This window comes from Schistocerca americana, chromosome 1 (assembly GCF_021461395.2).
Source record: "Schistocerca americana isolate TAMUIC-IGC-003095 chromosome 1, iqSchAmer2.1, whole genome shotgun sequence".
Lineage (NCBI taxonomy): Eukaryota > Metazoa > Arthropoda > Insecta > Orthoptera > Acrididae > Schistocerca > Schistocerca americana.
In genome coordinates, this window is record NC_060119.1 from 145174353 (window position 1) to 145191074 (window position 16722).

The following is a 16722-nucleotide window of genomic DNA, read 5'->3' on the forward strand; positions in this document are numbered from 1 at the left end:
CTTTTCCTACTGTCGAATTCCAGTCACCCATGATTATTAAATTTTCGTCTCCCTTCACTATCTGAATAACTTCTTTTATCTCATCATACATTCCATCAATTTCTTCATCATCTGCAGAGCTAGTTGGCATATAAAGTTGTACTACTGTAGTAGGCGTGGGCTTCTTGTCTATCTTGGCCACAATAATGCGTTCACTATGCTGTTGGTAGTAGCTTACCCGCACTCCTATTTTTTATTCATTATTAAACCGATTCCTGCATTACCCCTCTTTGATTTTGTATTTATAACCGTGTATTCGCCTGACCAAAAGTCTTGTTCCTCCTGCCACCGAACTTCACTAATTCCCACTATATCTAACTTTAACCTACCCATTTCCCTTTTTAAATTTTCTAACCTACCTGCCCGATTAAGGGATCTGACATTCCACGCTCCGATCCGTAGAACGCCAGTTTTCTTTCTCCTGATAACGACGTCCTTTTGAGTAGTCCCCGCCCGGAGATCCGAATGGGGGACTATTTTACCTCCGGAATATTTTACCCAAGAGGACGCCATCATCATTTATCCATACAGTAAAGCTGCATGCCCACGGGAAAAATTACGGCTGTAGTTCCCCCTTGCTTTCAGCCGTTCGCAGTATCACAACAGCAAGGCTGTTTTGGTTAGTGTTACAGGGCCAGATAAGTCAATCATCCAGACTGTTGCCCCTGCAACTACTGAAAAGGCTGCTGCCCCTCTTCAGGAACCACACGTTTGTCTGGTCTCTCAACAGATACCACTCCGTTGTGGTTGCACCTATTGTACGGCTATCTGTATCGTTGAGGCACGCAAGCCTCCCCACCAATGGCAAGGTCCATGGTTCATGGGCGCGGCGGGGGGGGGGGGGGGGGGGGGAATGGGGGGATTGAGATCATGTCCTCACAAATAAGGAATACAATGTTAACAGCTTTCGGGCTCACTCCATGGAACAACAGGAACAACAACGACAGTGTACACTATCTGCTCAAAAGCATCCAGACACCCATTACTCGACAATATGGGGTGTGTATAGCCGTCGTTTCTACCACAGATTGAACTCTGCTGGGGACACTTTCACTAACAACGGGAGGCCACGACTTTGGGATCACGGGTTTACTTTAAACTTTGTACACCTTCATCAGGCCATTAAACAACCATAATGAGCAAGTAGTAAGTTGCACTACTCTGCCAATCCGAGAAACTAGCAAGAGAAGTTTTAAGCTTCTATTATGTAAGTGATGTATCTGTGCGTAGGTGTTCGACGTTAGAGTTCGTGGTGATCAAGTGGTTAGCGTTCGAGCTCGTAAAACGCATGTGTATGAGGCGATGGTTCGGCTCGCGCTCAAACCTTTATTTTTGTAGTAAAAGTGCAAGTTTTGTGATATTCAAAAGCTTTGCACCTACACTATTCGTTCTTGCTACACTACCAACGTCTCACCGCTACACAGGTTAACTGCCAAATGAGGCGTGCTTGTGTGCCTGCAGCTCGAGGCGTCGAGGTGCAAGGCAGTCCTGGTACCTTACCAGATTGTGTGTGTAAGAGATTTCGCAAATCACGACAGGCATACATTTTCAGGGAAACACTATGCGTTTCTGCATTTACTTGTCGACGTAATAAATGTGGTTGCCCTAAAAATTAAATTTAATTAAAAATAGTAAGCAGTCATATAACACGTAATTCACTAAAACTTCGTGCGAATACACGTGATTTTAAATTATATTACCTCTCAAACGTCATATAAATTAAATAATATGACCACTAATGGAAAAAAGATTGAAAATTGAGTTTGAGTGGTAGTCGAACCGTCGCCTTTTACACATTCGTCTTACATAGCTCGAACGCTAATCACTTTTTCTCTTTTTTTCTTTTTTTTTCATTTTGTTCCATTTTGTTTCTTTGCATTTGGTCTGGACAGACATCACATGACATCTGTTCAAGTCTATCGTTGATTCCTTTACTCAGTTTCTTTCTTTTTTTTATTACAGAAGGCAATCAACCCTCTGATCGAACACGCTGAGCTATCGTGCCGGCACCCGACTTGACCACCATCAACTCTCACGTCAGGCACCTACCTACAGACACATCAGTTACATAATAGACGCGCAAATAGCTCTGAGCACTATGGAACTTATGATCTGGAGTCATCAGTCCCCTAAAACTTAGCACTACTTGAACCTAACTAACCTAAGGACATCACACACATCCATGCCCGAGGCAGGATTCGAACCTGCGACCGTAGCGGTCACGCGGTTCCAGACTGAAGCTCCTAGAACCGCTCTGTCACTCCGGCCGGCCTAGACAAGCAAACCTTCTCTTTCGATTTTCTCGGAATTGCCAGAATAGCGCACCTTACTACTTTGCGCATTGTGTTGTTTTAATGGGCTACTAAAGGTGTACAAAATTTGAAGTAAATCTGTGTTCCCAACGTCGTGGACCCGTGCATCCGCCCCGATAGCTGAATGAATGGTCAGCCGGCACAGTAGCTCAGCGTGTTCTGTCAGAGAGCCGGTTGGCCTCTGTAATAAGAAACTGAGTGGAAGGATCAACAAACGAACGGCCGGCCGAAGTGGCCGTGCGGTTAAAGGCGCTGCAGTCTGGAACCGCAAGACCGCTACGGTCGCAGGTTCGAATCCTGCCTCGGGCATGGATGTTTGTGATGTGCTTAGATTAGTTAGGTTTAACTAGTTCTAAGTTCTAGGGGACTAATGACCTCAGCAGTTGAGTCCCATAGTGCTCAGAGCCATTTGAACCATTTGAACAAACGAACTTGAACTGATGTCATGAGACGTCCGCAACGACCAAACACAATGATCAACAATATATATATCTATCGAACCCGGGCCCCTTAGGTCAGCAGTCCGTCACGCTGACGCATATATATGGTCAACGTGACGGACTGCTGTCCTAAGGGGCCCGGGTTCGATTCCCGGCTGGGTCGGGGATTTTCTCCGCCCAGGGAGTAGGTGTTGTGTTATCTTCATCATTTTATCGCCATCCGGCGCGCAGGTCGCCCAATGTGACGTCGAATATAATAAGACCTGCACCAAGGCAACCGGACCTGCCCCGTAAGGGGCCTCCCGGCCAATGACGCCAAACGCTCATTTCCATTTCCATCACCTTTCTTCATGGACTAGGGAATGTTAGGAAACATTTCATTACTTTTAGTCTTGTGTGGACAGGATATTGGGAGTAGTAACAGATAAAGATATAAGTCAATGCACAAAGGAATTAATGACCTTAGTATCAAGCGGTCATTGATTTAAATCAGTGAGGAAAGTTGAAGATTTGCGCTGGACAGGGATTTGAACGGTGGCAGATGTGTTGACCACTGCACCATCCAGAGCTAGTGGTCATCGCAATTGCATGGACTACCCAAGCGTGCCCCCCGTCAGACCTACATTCTCAACTTAACCACACATCACTTATGAAGTGCCCTTGCCTATTATCCTTATTATTTGTGGTACTCGCCGATTCCCATAAGATTTCGAGAATGGTGTACATCTGCACTGAAGAGACCATTGGCTGTCCTCAGCTTAATTATACATGTGGTGTCCGTTCTTTTGGGCATGTTGTAAAGAACAGACACCATATGTACTGTATATCTAAGTCAATGTGACCACCTGCACCTCTAGGGCGACTGTATGCGTTAAATTCAGGGTCACAGTGTAACCTGATACCTATCACGTATCAAGATAGCTTCCTTCCGAAGCCGATGACGCTAGTGAACTTTTATGATATGAAAATGTCGCGAAAATGTAGGTTACCAATCTGCTGTAGGCATACAAGTACCAAATTCATGGTCACAGTTCACTCATTGATCTAGCCCAAAAGAATGATTTAAAAATGGCAGGAGAGTCAACCCTTTTCCTCTTCTCCTCCCTCCCTGATCCTCCCCTCTCCTACCATTCCCCTTCTCTCTTAAGGCCAATTATGTCAATCACTTTAATTATGCACTGTACACTATTGTCATAGGATCATGAAGTGCTAGCAGCGGAGTTATCCTACTGGCAAGAAGTATCATATTAATTTATGATCCAAAACTAAATAAGATACTTTGACATTACTCCCTCTGACTAAAATGTTGCGTGAAATTCAAAGGGGCACATTATCCTGTTGTCTGAATTACTATAATTTAATAAAGTCATCGTATTTTCTGTAATAATTCCAACATATAACCACCTCCCATTCCTATTTACAGCTTTAAGGTGAAGCGTACCATTTTTTGGCCAATTAGCCCCCTCCCAGTATTTCAGATACCCACTTTTCAATATTGTAATTAAAAGACACATATAAATGTCAGACATTTAATGTTTAACAATACTACAACGCGTCATTTAAACAAATAAACGTTTGCTACATACTATGTCTACATTTCACTGTAAGGAACTTGTCTCTACATTACTAGAGTGTTAGAAAACAATCACCGCTCTATAAGACTACCTTAGTGGTGTCCAAAGCAGTAGGGCAGGATTCATTTAAAGACACGTATACATTGCGATTCACGTCACTTCCGGTAATAAGAGAACTCCGTAACTGATAAAAAGTAGGTTATCAAAGTGTATTTGGTCCAAATAACGATGTTATCTCAAGGTCACTAATAACAACTTCTGATGTCAGGTTCCATACTTGGGCGACTTATAATAGAAATCATCCCCACTCCCACCCCCCTGGCGAAACACTGGCCATCGATCAAGGTCACCCAGGGGAACTCACTTCGCTCCCCTCCCCCTCTCCCCATCCCCCTCCCCCCTCCTAGACCAATAATGAAGCACACCCTCCCCATCTTCTTCTTTTATAACTGGGTCAGTTGACTGTGTGGGGTTCACTTTGGAGCTGTGCAGCATAGGCAGAGAATCAGACTGTGTCTGTTTGTTAGTAACAAATTATTGTAATTATGATAGGTCTTGTCACTCGAGGTCTAGTTGTTAATAACAGTTTAACACTGCATGATTTTCGTCATTCGATGCACCAGCGGAAACCACACCCAGGGAAATGGGCAAGTACTCTCACTCTTACTCAGTTTTATGTACATTTCACCCATTATTCTGGTGTTTAAGTATTGGCGCCGTAAGCAGATGCGAATAATGTGGATTATTTCGATGTGTGTGTCTCACAGGTACATTCACCAGCAGCAATTCACGCATCTAAGTTCGCACCTCCACAGTCTCTCACCACAGTTATCACTGTAACAGTCTAAATTGATTGAAATATTAACTCTCCTTTGACCAGGGTGATATTTGCCTCTTATTTCTTAAAGAAAAAGATTCACCGTCCAGCTCCATGATAAAGAATGCAGTATAATACAGTTGAAAGTAATGTCACAGTTTACATGTTACAGTCTTTATTTTTTTTTTTTTATTTACATGTCAAGTTCCGTAGGACCAAATTAAGGAGCAAATCTCCAAGGTCATGGAACGTGTCAGTACATGAAATTACAACATAAAAGTAATAACAGACAAAAATAAAATGTTTATGAACCCGAAAAAAGTCAATCCATAAGTTTAAGAAAACGAAATCAGCAATACAACAAGACTCAGCCTAATTTTTCAAGGAACTCCTCGACACAATAGAAGGAGTGACCCATGAGGAAACTCTTCAGTTTCGATTTGAAAGAGCGTGGATGACTGCTAAGATTTTTAAATTCGCGTGGTAGCCTATAGAAAATGGATGCAGCAGTATACTGCACACCTTTCTGCACAAGAGTTAAGGAAGTCTGATCCACATGCAGGTTTGATTTCTGCCGAGTATCAACTGAGTCAAAGCTGCTTATTCTTGGTAATAAGCTAATACTGTCAACAAGAAATGACAGTAAGGAATATACAGGGGGGTTCAAAAAGTCAGTATAAATTTGAAAACTTAATAAACCACGGAATAATGTATATAGAGAGGTAAAAACTGACACACATGCTTGGAATGACATGGGGTTTTATTAGAACAAAAAAAAAAAAAAAAAGTTCACAAAATGTCCGACAGATGGCGATGGACAGCAAAACGTCAGTGACTGCGCGTGACAATCGTATATAAAAGGAGCTGTAATGAGAGGGAGAATCAGATGCGCCAGCAGTCGCAACATGTTAACGTTACCTGAAAAGGCGCTTTTAGTGAAGCTGTATTATCAGAATGGGGAATGTGCTAGTTCAGCGTTACGATCCTATCGCCATAGGAAGAGGATTCGAACGGGTAAAGGTCCGTTGACAAATGCAGCTGTGGCGAGAATGATTTCGAAGTTCGAAGCCACGGGTTGTTTAGACGATACACCCCGTAGTGGCCGACCGAGCACAAGGCGTAATGTTGCTGAGACAGTTCAGGAAGAAATGGAGACTGTAGCGGGTTCGTCTATGTACGGAGAAGCCAGCGCTCGTGCAGTCCCACGTCACACCGGAATTCCATACACTACTGTTTGGTTGGCACTTAGGCGTACCCTCCGATGCTATCCGTACAAAATCCATCGGCATCATGAATTGCTACCTGGCGATTTAGTGAAGCGGAGAGCATTTGCGGTGTGGGAGTTTCAAAACATGGCGGAAGATGACGATTGGTTGAGTAACGTGTTGTGGATCGACAAAGCTCATTTCACGCTCAGAGGGTTTGTCAACGCCCACAACTGCAGAATTTGGGCTACCGAAAATCCTTGAACTGTCGTGAAAACTCCATTGCACGACGAGAAAGTCACGGTATGGGTTGGATTTACCACATCTACCGTTATCGGGCCTTTTTTTCTTCGAGGAAATGCGTGATTCTGGTTTTGTAACTGCTACCGTGACGGGTGAGAGGTACGCCGATATGTTACAGAATCGCATCATCCCCAGCCTGGCTGATAAACACCTGCTGGAACGTGCGATGTTTATGCAGGATGGCGCTCCACCCCATATTGCTAGACGCGTGAGAGATTTGCGTGCGTCGTTTGGTGACGATCGTGTGTTCAGCCGCCACTTTCGTCATGTTTGGCCTCCCAGGTCCCCAAACCTTAGTCGGTGCGATTATTGGCTTTAGGGTTGCCGGAAGCCGCAAGTATATCGTGATCGACCGACATCTCTAGGGATGCTGAAAGACAACATCCGACGCCAATGCCTCCGGACATGCTTTACAGTGCTGTTCACAACATTATTCCTCGACAACAGCTGTAAAAGAAGGTTGTACACATGGAAGAATCCTGGAAATACTAGAAGGTATCAGATAAATTATATAATGGTAAGACAGATTTAGGAACCAAGTTTTAAATTGTAAGACATTTCCAGGGGCAGATGTGGACTCTGACCACAATCTATTGGTTATGAACTTTAGATTAAAACTGAAGAAACTGCAAATTGGAGGGAATTTAAGGAGATGGGATCTGGATAAACTGACTAAACCAGAGGTGGTACAGAGTTTCAGGGACAGCATAAGGGAACAATTGACAGGAATGGGGGAAATAAATACAATAGAAGAAGAATGGGTAGCTTTGAGGCATGAAATAGTGAAGGCAGCAGAGGATCAAGTAGGTAAAAAGACGAGGGCTAGTAGAAATCCTTGGCTAACAGAAGAAATATTGAATTTAATTGATGAAAGGAGAAAATATAAAAATGTCGTAAATGAAGCAGGCAAAAAGGAATACAAAACCTCTCAAAAATGAGATCGACAGGAAGTGCAAAATGGCTAAGCAGGGATGGCTAGGGGACAAATGTATGGATGTGGAGGCTAATCTCACGGGGGGAAGATAGATACTGCCTACAGGAAAATTAAAGAGACCTTTGGAGAAAAGAGAACCACTTGTATGAATATCAAGAGCTCAGATGGAAACCCAGTTCTAAGCAAAGAAGGGAAAGCAGAAAGGTGGAAGGAGTATATAGCGGGTCTATACAAGGGCGACGTACTTGAGGACAATATTCTGGAAATAGAAGAGAATGTAGATGAGGACGAAATGGGAGATAGGATACTGCGTGAAGAGGTTGAGAGAGCACTGAAAGACCTGAGTCGAAAGAAGGCCCCAGGAGTAGACTACATTCCATTAGAACTACTGACGGCCATGGGAGAGCCAGTCCTGACAAAACTCTACCATCTGGTAAGCAAGATGTATGAGACAGGCGAAATTCCCTCAGACTTCAAGAGGAGTATAATAATTCCGTTCCCAAAGAAAGCAGGTGTTGACAGATGTGAAAATTACCGAACTATCAGTTTAATAAGCCACAGCTGCAAAATACTAACACGAATTCTTTACAGACGAATGGTAAAACTACTAGAATCCGACCTCGGGGAAGATCAGTTTGGATTCCGTAGAAATACTGGAACACGTGAGGCAATACTGACCTTACGACTTATCTTAGAAGCTGGATTAAGGAAAGGCATACCTACGTTTCTAGCATTTGTAGACTTAGAGAAAGCTTTTGCAGTGTTGACAGGGATACTCTATTTCAAATTCTAAAGGTGACAGGGGTAAAATACAGGGAGCGAAAGGCTATTTACAATTTGTACAGAAACCAGATGGCAGTTATAAGAGTTGAGGGGCATGAAAGGGAAGCAGTGGTTAGGAAAGACAGGCTTGTAGCCTATCCCTGATGTTATTCAATCTGTATACTGAGCAAGCAGTAAAGGAAACAAAAGAAAAATTCGGAGTAGGTATTAAAATCCATGGATACGAAATAAAAACTTTGAGGTTCGCCGATGACATTGTAATTCTGTCAGAGACAGCAAAGGACTTGGAAGAGCACTTGAACGGAATGGACAGTGTCTTGAAAGGATGATATAAGATGAACATCAACAAAAGCAAAAGAAGGATAATGGAATGTAGTCGAATTATGTCGGGTGATGCTGAGGGAATTAGATTAGGAAATGACACACTTAAAGTAGTACAGGAGTTTTGCTATTTGGGGAGCAAAATAACTGATGATGGTCGAAGTATAGAGGATATAAAATGTAGACTGGCAATGGCAAGGAAAGCGTTTCTGAAGAATAGAAATTTGTTAACATCGAGTATAGATTTAAATGTCAGGAAGTCGTTTCTGAAAGTATTTGCATGGAGTGTAGCCATGTATGGAAGTGAAACATGGACGATAAATCGTTTGGACAAGAAGAGAATAGAAGCTTTCGAAATGTGGTGCTACAGAAGAATGCTGAAGATTAGATGGGTAGAACACGTAACTAATGAGGAGGTATTGAATAGAATTGGGGAGAAGAGCAGTTTGTGGCACAACTTGACAAGAAGATGGGACCGGTTGGTAGGACATGTTCTGAGGCATCAAGGGATCACAAATTTAGCATTAGAGGGCAGCGTGGAGGGTAAAAATCGTAGAGGGAGACCAAGAGATGAATACAGTAACCAGATTCAGAAGGATGCAGGTTGCAGTAAGTACTGTAAGATGAAGAAGCTTGCACAGGATATAGTAGCATGGAGAGCTGCATCAAACCAGTCTCAGGACTGAAGACCACAACAACAACAGCTATTGCTGAGGAATGATGGTGGACATATTGAGCATTTCCTGTAAATAACATCATCTTTGCTTTGTCTTACTTTGATATGCTAATTATTGCTATTCTGATCAGATGAAGCGCCATCTGTCGGACATTTTCTGAACTTTTGTATTTTTTGGTTCTAATAAAACCCCATGTCATTCCAAGCATATGTGTCAATTTGTACCTCTCTATCTACATTATTCCGTGATATATTCAGTTTTCAAATTTATACTGACTTTTTGATCACCCGGTATATATTGAGATACCAATGTCGTGATAAGAGGTTCGTGAACTTACACCACTTATTGCCCGAACCGCCCGTTTCTGAGCCAAAAATATCCTTTTAGAATCTGAGAGTTACCCCAAAATATAATACCATATGATATACGCGAATGAAAATAAGCAAAGTAAACTAATTTTCGTTCGACTCACTTGAGATACCATTCGAATAGTAAAAATGGCACCAATAAGTCTTTGAACAAGATCCTGAACATGAGCTTCCCATGACAGTTTACTATCTATCTGAACAACTAGAAGTTTGAACTGTTCAGTTACACTAATCATGTGCCCATTCTGTGATATTAAAACGGCAGGTTTTGTTCGATTGTGTGTTAGAAACTGTAAAAAGTTAGTCTTACTATGATTTAGCGTTATTTTATTTTCTATGAGCCATGAACTTAGGTCATGAACTGCACTATTTGAAACCGAGCCAGTGTTGCACACAACATCCTTTGCTACCAAGCTAGTGTCATCAGCAAACATAAATATTTTAGAGTTACCCATAATACTAGAGGGCATACCATTTATACATATAAGGAACAGGAATGGCCCCAACACTGATCCGTGGGGCACCCCCACTTGACTGTGCCCCACTCAGATCCCACATCACAGCCATTCTCAACATTGTGAATAATGAGCTTACAGCAGTCTTTTGTTAAAGTAAGAGGTGAACCAGTTGTGAGATACTCCCCATATTCCGTAATGGCCCAACTTCTGGATCAATATTTTATGATCAACACAATGAAACGTCTTAGTCATATATAAAAAAAGCCCAGCGTTCGAAACCTTTTCTTTAACCCATCCAGTACCACACAGACAAAAGAGAATATAGCATTTTCAGTTGTTAAACGATTTCTAAAGCCGAACTGTATATTTGATAGCAAATTATGCAATGTAAAATGATCAATTATCCTTACATACACAGCCTTTTCATTAACTTTAGCAAGCAATAATGGCATAGAAATACATCTAAAATTGTCTACATTATCCCTTTTTCCCTTTTTATAAAGCGGCTTTACTACTGAGTACTTTAATCGTTCAGGAAACTGAGCATTCCTAAAGGAAAAATACAAGTATGGCTAAGTACAGGGCTAACGTGTGCAGCACAGTACTTTAATATTCTGCAAGGCATTCTATCATATCCATGAGAGTCCTTAGTCTTCAGGGATTTTATTACTGACTGAATCTTCCCCTTGTCAGTATCAGAGAGGAGTACTTCAGACATCAGTCTCAGAAAGACATTTTCCAAGAGAGTTATAAGATTCTCTGTAGAAACTAAATTTTTATTTAATTCACCAGCAATGCTCATAAAATGATTGTTAAATACTGTACATATATCTGATTTATCAGTAACAGAAATATTTTTACTACGAACTGACTTTATATCATCGACCTTGTGCTGTTGACCAGACACTTCCTTCACAACTGACCATATGGTTTTAATTTTACCCTGTGGGTTAGCAATTCTATTTGCATACCACATACTCTTTACCTTGCTAATAAAATTTGTAAGCACCTTACAGTACTGTTTGTAATGGGCTACTGTAGCTTGATTGTGACTACTAACATTTTGATATAATTCCCACTTTGTTCTACATGATATTCTTATCCCATTAGTCAGCCATCTGGGCTGCCTATTGCTGCTAGTACCGTGTTTAGAATGTTCTAATGGAAAGCAACTCTCAAAGGGCATTAGAAATGTGTTAAGGAAAGCAGTATATTTGTCATCTATGTTTTCGGCACGATAAACATCCTGCCACTCTTGTTCTTTGACAAGGTTTAAAAAACTCTCTATTGCTGCTGGATTAACTTTCCTACATAGTTTGTAATTATATGTGACATTTGTTTGAGTACAAAAGCCTTTTAGTGTTAAAATTGGTACATCATGGTCTGAAAGGCTATTCACCTGTTTACTAATGGAATGCCCCTCTAGTAATGAAAATATCATCTATCACCGTGCTACTGTTCCCCTGCACCCTAGTTGGAAAAAACAAGGTCTGCGTCAGATCATATGAATGTAGGAGATCTACCAACATCCTTTTTGTTGCACCATCATATACAAAATTTATATTGAAATCACCACATATAACTAATTTCCGGAACTTTCTACAAAGTGAATCAAGAATCCTATCTAACTTAAGCGGAAATGCTCTGAAATCAGAGTTAGGGGACCTATAAACAACAACAATTAGAAGTGTAGTTTCACTAAATTCAACTGCCCCTGCACAGCATTCAAATATCTATTCAGTGCCGTGATACGTCTATGGATTCAAATGGAATACTGATTTTTACTTACATAGCCACTCCCCCATCCCGCATGGAACTCCTTGAAAAACAGCCAGCTAATCTGTATCCTGGTAAAGGAAGTCTCTGAATTGTCAAATTATTTAAGTGGTGCTCCGACATACCAATATTTCAGGGTCAACATCTATAAGCAATTCATTAACTTTATCTCTAATACCTCTTATATTTTGATGAAATATGCTAATTCCTTCTCTACTTGGAAACATTACATCCTCAGAAGGTGAGCCCTTAGAGGGACGTCCTTTAAGCAGGTATACTTATTAACTGACTTTAATCTAAACAAGGTGCAGCTCTAACACCAAGTACTACAGGAATTTTTCCATGAGTGATCCCACCACCACCTACTACACTGTCACCGATAAGGTTTGTCAGGCTCCCCTTCTCATACCTATTGAGGTACAGGCCATGCCTAGTGAAACATGATCTACTGATAGATCCAGCTGGCACCACTGAAATGAGACCCATGCACTTTGCCATCAGCGCCCTCTCCTGCCCCATGTTAACGCGCCTAACAGCCGCATTAAGATGAGGCCGACCATGACGCTGAAACAGTTGCACGAAATTCACATTAGTGCCACCAGGCTGAGTAACTATCTTTACCAGGTCACTATAAAGACTCCCTTTCTTACTAGGCTAATTACTGTTTAGCTCTACAGGGCCTTTATACTGAAATGTTTCCCCACACCACCTAGTATTGTCTTTCTATGTGTGTGAGTAACTGTATGTTCACTGTTGTGGGTAAATACATACAGCGTACACAGGGCGGTGTGTGAAACTGATAGCGATTACACGCTTCCGCTGTTGTAGGAATCTGCTCCAGATGCTGCAGATACCGTGTTGAGCTGAAAGTGGTAACCAAAGTACGGAGAAATATTCTTCGGGGCTCTGTTGCATAGCAATCAGATTGCTTTCAGTTCTGAGAAATGTCCAGTTACTATTGTGGATTTGAATGATCCATGAAGTGACTCCTTTTCCGAAGAAAACATCGAACTATTTCACTAGAACTGAACGCTCCCGTCGGAACTGTTCTCAGCTGGTGTTTATTAGTAAATCACAATAGCAGTATATCGCTGGGTGTATAATAAGACGTACCTTCTTGAAATGAACAATATTTTATTGTTCTATTAACTGATTTCCTTCCATATGCACTTATATTTTACAATGTGAATCAAAAACTCGCAATGGCGTCGATTTTTTACATCACAAGAATGGCTCTCCTCTCCTAAAAATTACTCTTAACCAGAACAAAAAAAACTCTATATCCTAAGAATAATTGTGTGAGCGCTGACCGCCACAGAGTAATAAACAATATCTTTGTCTCTCTCTCGCACTGTCACAGCAAGTTACTCTGCATGATACATCATATCACCACCTACATCATATTCGTCCCTATCAAGACTGTTCCCTGCTCCACCCACTATCACTACCTGATCCTCCTTCGTAAAATTCCTACATAACTCCCCTACGCTGTCAGTGTCCTGAGCCAACCTTGCACTAGGCTTCACAACGCTGGTGACCTGGTACTCACTCCCCAGCACTTCCTGCAACTGCTGGCCCACACCTCTACCGTGGGAACTACCTAACAACGCAACCTTCTTCTTTCTGTTTGACTTGGCAACTGACCTAGGCCTGCTGACTACTGAGGACTGCTGCATATTCCCTACATCTTCAGCTACAAGAGACTCCTCTCCACTCAGCTCTGACAGTTGGTCAAATCCATTGCATATGCCCGAAGTATAACTGTCTGAATACCTCCTCCCCTAGGCTGCCTTCTCGCCAACTGCCAACCTATCTAGTTCCTCCTCTGCACGTTGTAACTGCACCTGAAGCGCACAGACCCTACGCTCCTGCTCCTCTATCAACTTATTTCTTACTGTGTATTCTGGTATCATTTTCAGGATGAAGCAATTTAGAAATGAAGGGAACTGCCTCCCTTTCTGGAAGATATGACGTAAAATTTTTACACAAATATGTATTGTTGTCTGACACACACGCAATTCATCCACTCAGAATCACGGACGGGAGGAGACAGATAGTTGAAGAGCGAATAATTTGATATCACCTTAAGGAAACATTAGAATACAGAACATGTTCATCTTTTTTTTGTGCGGGCATGTTTATATTTTATATTTGCCCCGCACAGTGTTCTTATACTTATTAAATGAAATGTAGGTCATGGCTAAACCAAAACAAAATCTATCACATCGTTTTCCGTATTTTTTCTATATTTTGCATAATTTTGCGTAATTTTCACTTTTTCGTTTTTTTCCGTATTTTCCGCAATTTCACGTATTTTCTACAGTTTTTCGTATTTTCAAAAATTGTATCCGCTTACGTGAGTTCCGTCCGACTGTGCCGATGTCAAGTCAACATGACTTAACACCGTGTCGTGTCGACGTTGTGATGCTCTCAGCCAATCACAATGCAGTCTGAATTGTCTTTATCATTGTTAGTGATTTATCATTACTATTGTGTGTGTGTGCGTAATTTATGTTGTAAGACACTATGACATTGAAGTGTGTTGCTAAATTAAAGATACCATATGGTGAGAAAAATTTGTGCAATAAGATGGAACACACAAACATGTTCATTACAAAGCACGAAATTGTTGCAATATTTGATCGCTGCAAGTTGCTATACTTTTTTGCAATATGTTAGTCTGTCCACGCATCTATGTGAACTGTGTGTTTCTATCACCTCGGTGAGTTTAATCTGGTGGGGACACCTAGGAGAAATACCACTGCTCGATGTACAAACTGATGCAAAGTCGTTCCTACAGTACTTGTGTGTTCTAAAACAAGTTAGTGCTCATACTAGTATAAATAATTATGTCACGGCATATTCCGGTAAATATTAACAAAATGAATGACACCGGTGTGTGACATCATAGCAAAATTCTGCACGCTCCGCAGTGTTACCGATTTCCAAGACAGTCAACCAGAGACGTGTATAAATACGGTATGTGTAACAATTAGCACACTGGTACGAATCTCACCCTGCATTCGCCGGATAATACAGGGTCGACCGAGTCAAGTGTGATTCCAGCAGTTCATGCAACTCCTCAAATGGCTGAGGCCAACGCTGAATCCCTGGCTGTGAACGAGAGAGCTCACCATGACTGCCTAACACTCCCCAGAAGAGAAGTTTATGTCATTTAAACAATCTGTGTGTGTAATGCTCCCTGAGGCAGCCGCCTGCTGGCTGGTACAAACGGCACTGCTACTAAATCAGTCACTGAGGGAGGGGGCATCCGGCACAGTAAACCAGTCGTAATTGGTCAACATCTACATGTTCACCATCGTAAACCTGTGAGTCTCTTTGCGCATAAGTGTTGCTAACCGTTTAAATGTCAAACACTCCCCTCCCTTTCCCCTTGCTCTCTGGACCAATAAGAACCAAGCCCACCCCTCTCCCCGCCTCAACCCGTTTTTAACGCTAGAGCCTACGCTTGCGTGGCGGTGAAGCTATGAGTCCTAGACTTTATGGCCTACCTAAAGTTCATAAGATTAACCTTCCTCTGAGACCCATTGTCAGTGGTATTAATTCTCCAACGTAGCAAATAGCAAGATATCTGGCAACTTGGTTACAATCGCATATTGGCAAAACTGATTCTTATGTAAAAGACTCACGTCATTTCATTGAGAAAGTTGAGGGACTAACTTTGGCTCCTGAGGATATTCTTGTCGGTTTCCACATAGAGTCTTTATTTACTATGATTCCGCTTAACGAAGTTATGGTTTACATAGCGGATGTTTTCCCAGCAGATCTGACTGCTCTCTTCAGACACTGTTTTACTTCTAGTCAGTTCCAGTGGGAGGATGCGTTTTATGAGCAGGTTGAAGGTGTGGCCATGGGTAACCCATTGAGTCCTACGATCGCTAATTTTTACGTGGAAAAATTCGAACAATTAGCTCTGGAAAAAGCGAATAACAAACCATTTCGGTGGTATTGATACGTAGATGATACATTTGTGGTTTTGTCACATGGCAAAAAAGCTCTAGAGGAATAATTTCGTTATTTATATAGTATAAATCCAAAAATCCAGTTTACCATGGAAATGGAGAAGGACAATGCAATATCCTTTTTGGATATCTTCGTTATGAGACAGACTGGTGGCAGCTTGAAACATAAAGTCTTTCTGAAGGTTACACATACCGACAAATACTTGCATAAGGATTCCAATCATCTTCCACAACAGAAAAGAGGTGTAATTAAAAGTCTAGTGGTTAGAGCTAAAAGGATTTGTACGCCGGAACACCTGGACGCCGAGCTAAAACATCTAAAGTAGGCTTTTGAGAAGAATGGGTACTCTAGTAAGGAAATAAATAGAGTTTTGCGACCGAATAACAGGAGGTCTGGAAGAGCACGGTTTCTCTACCCTTCATCGAAAAAGTAACGGATCAAATTGGCAAGATTTTAAGGAAACATGACGTTCGACCGATTTTCAGACCAACTAAGAAAATAGGCCAAGCACTTCGTTCCGTTACGTATAAACATCCCCCTCTGTCTGCAAGTGGTGTATACAAGATTCCGTGTGCGTGTGGTAAGGCCTACATTGGAACTACAAAGGGAACTGTGAATACACGGTTGAAGGAACATAAAAGTCTTTGCCGACTAGGAAAAACAGGCAAATCAGCCGTGGCGGAACATGCTCTTCTGTCAGGTGATCACGTAGTGAAATTTTCGGAAACTGA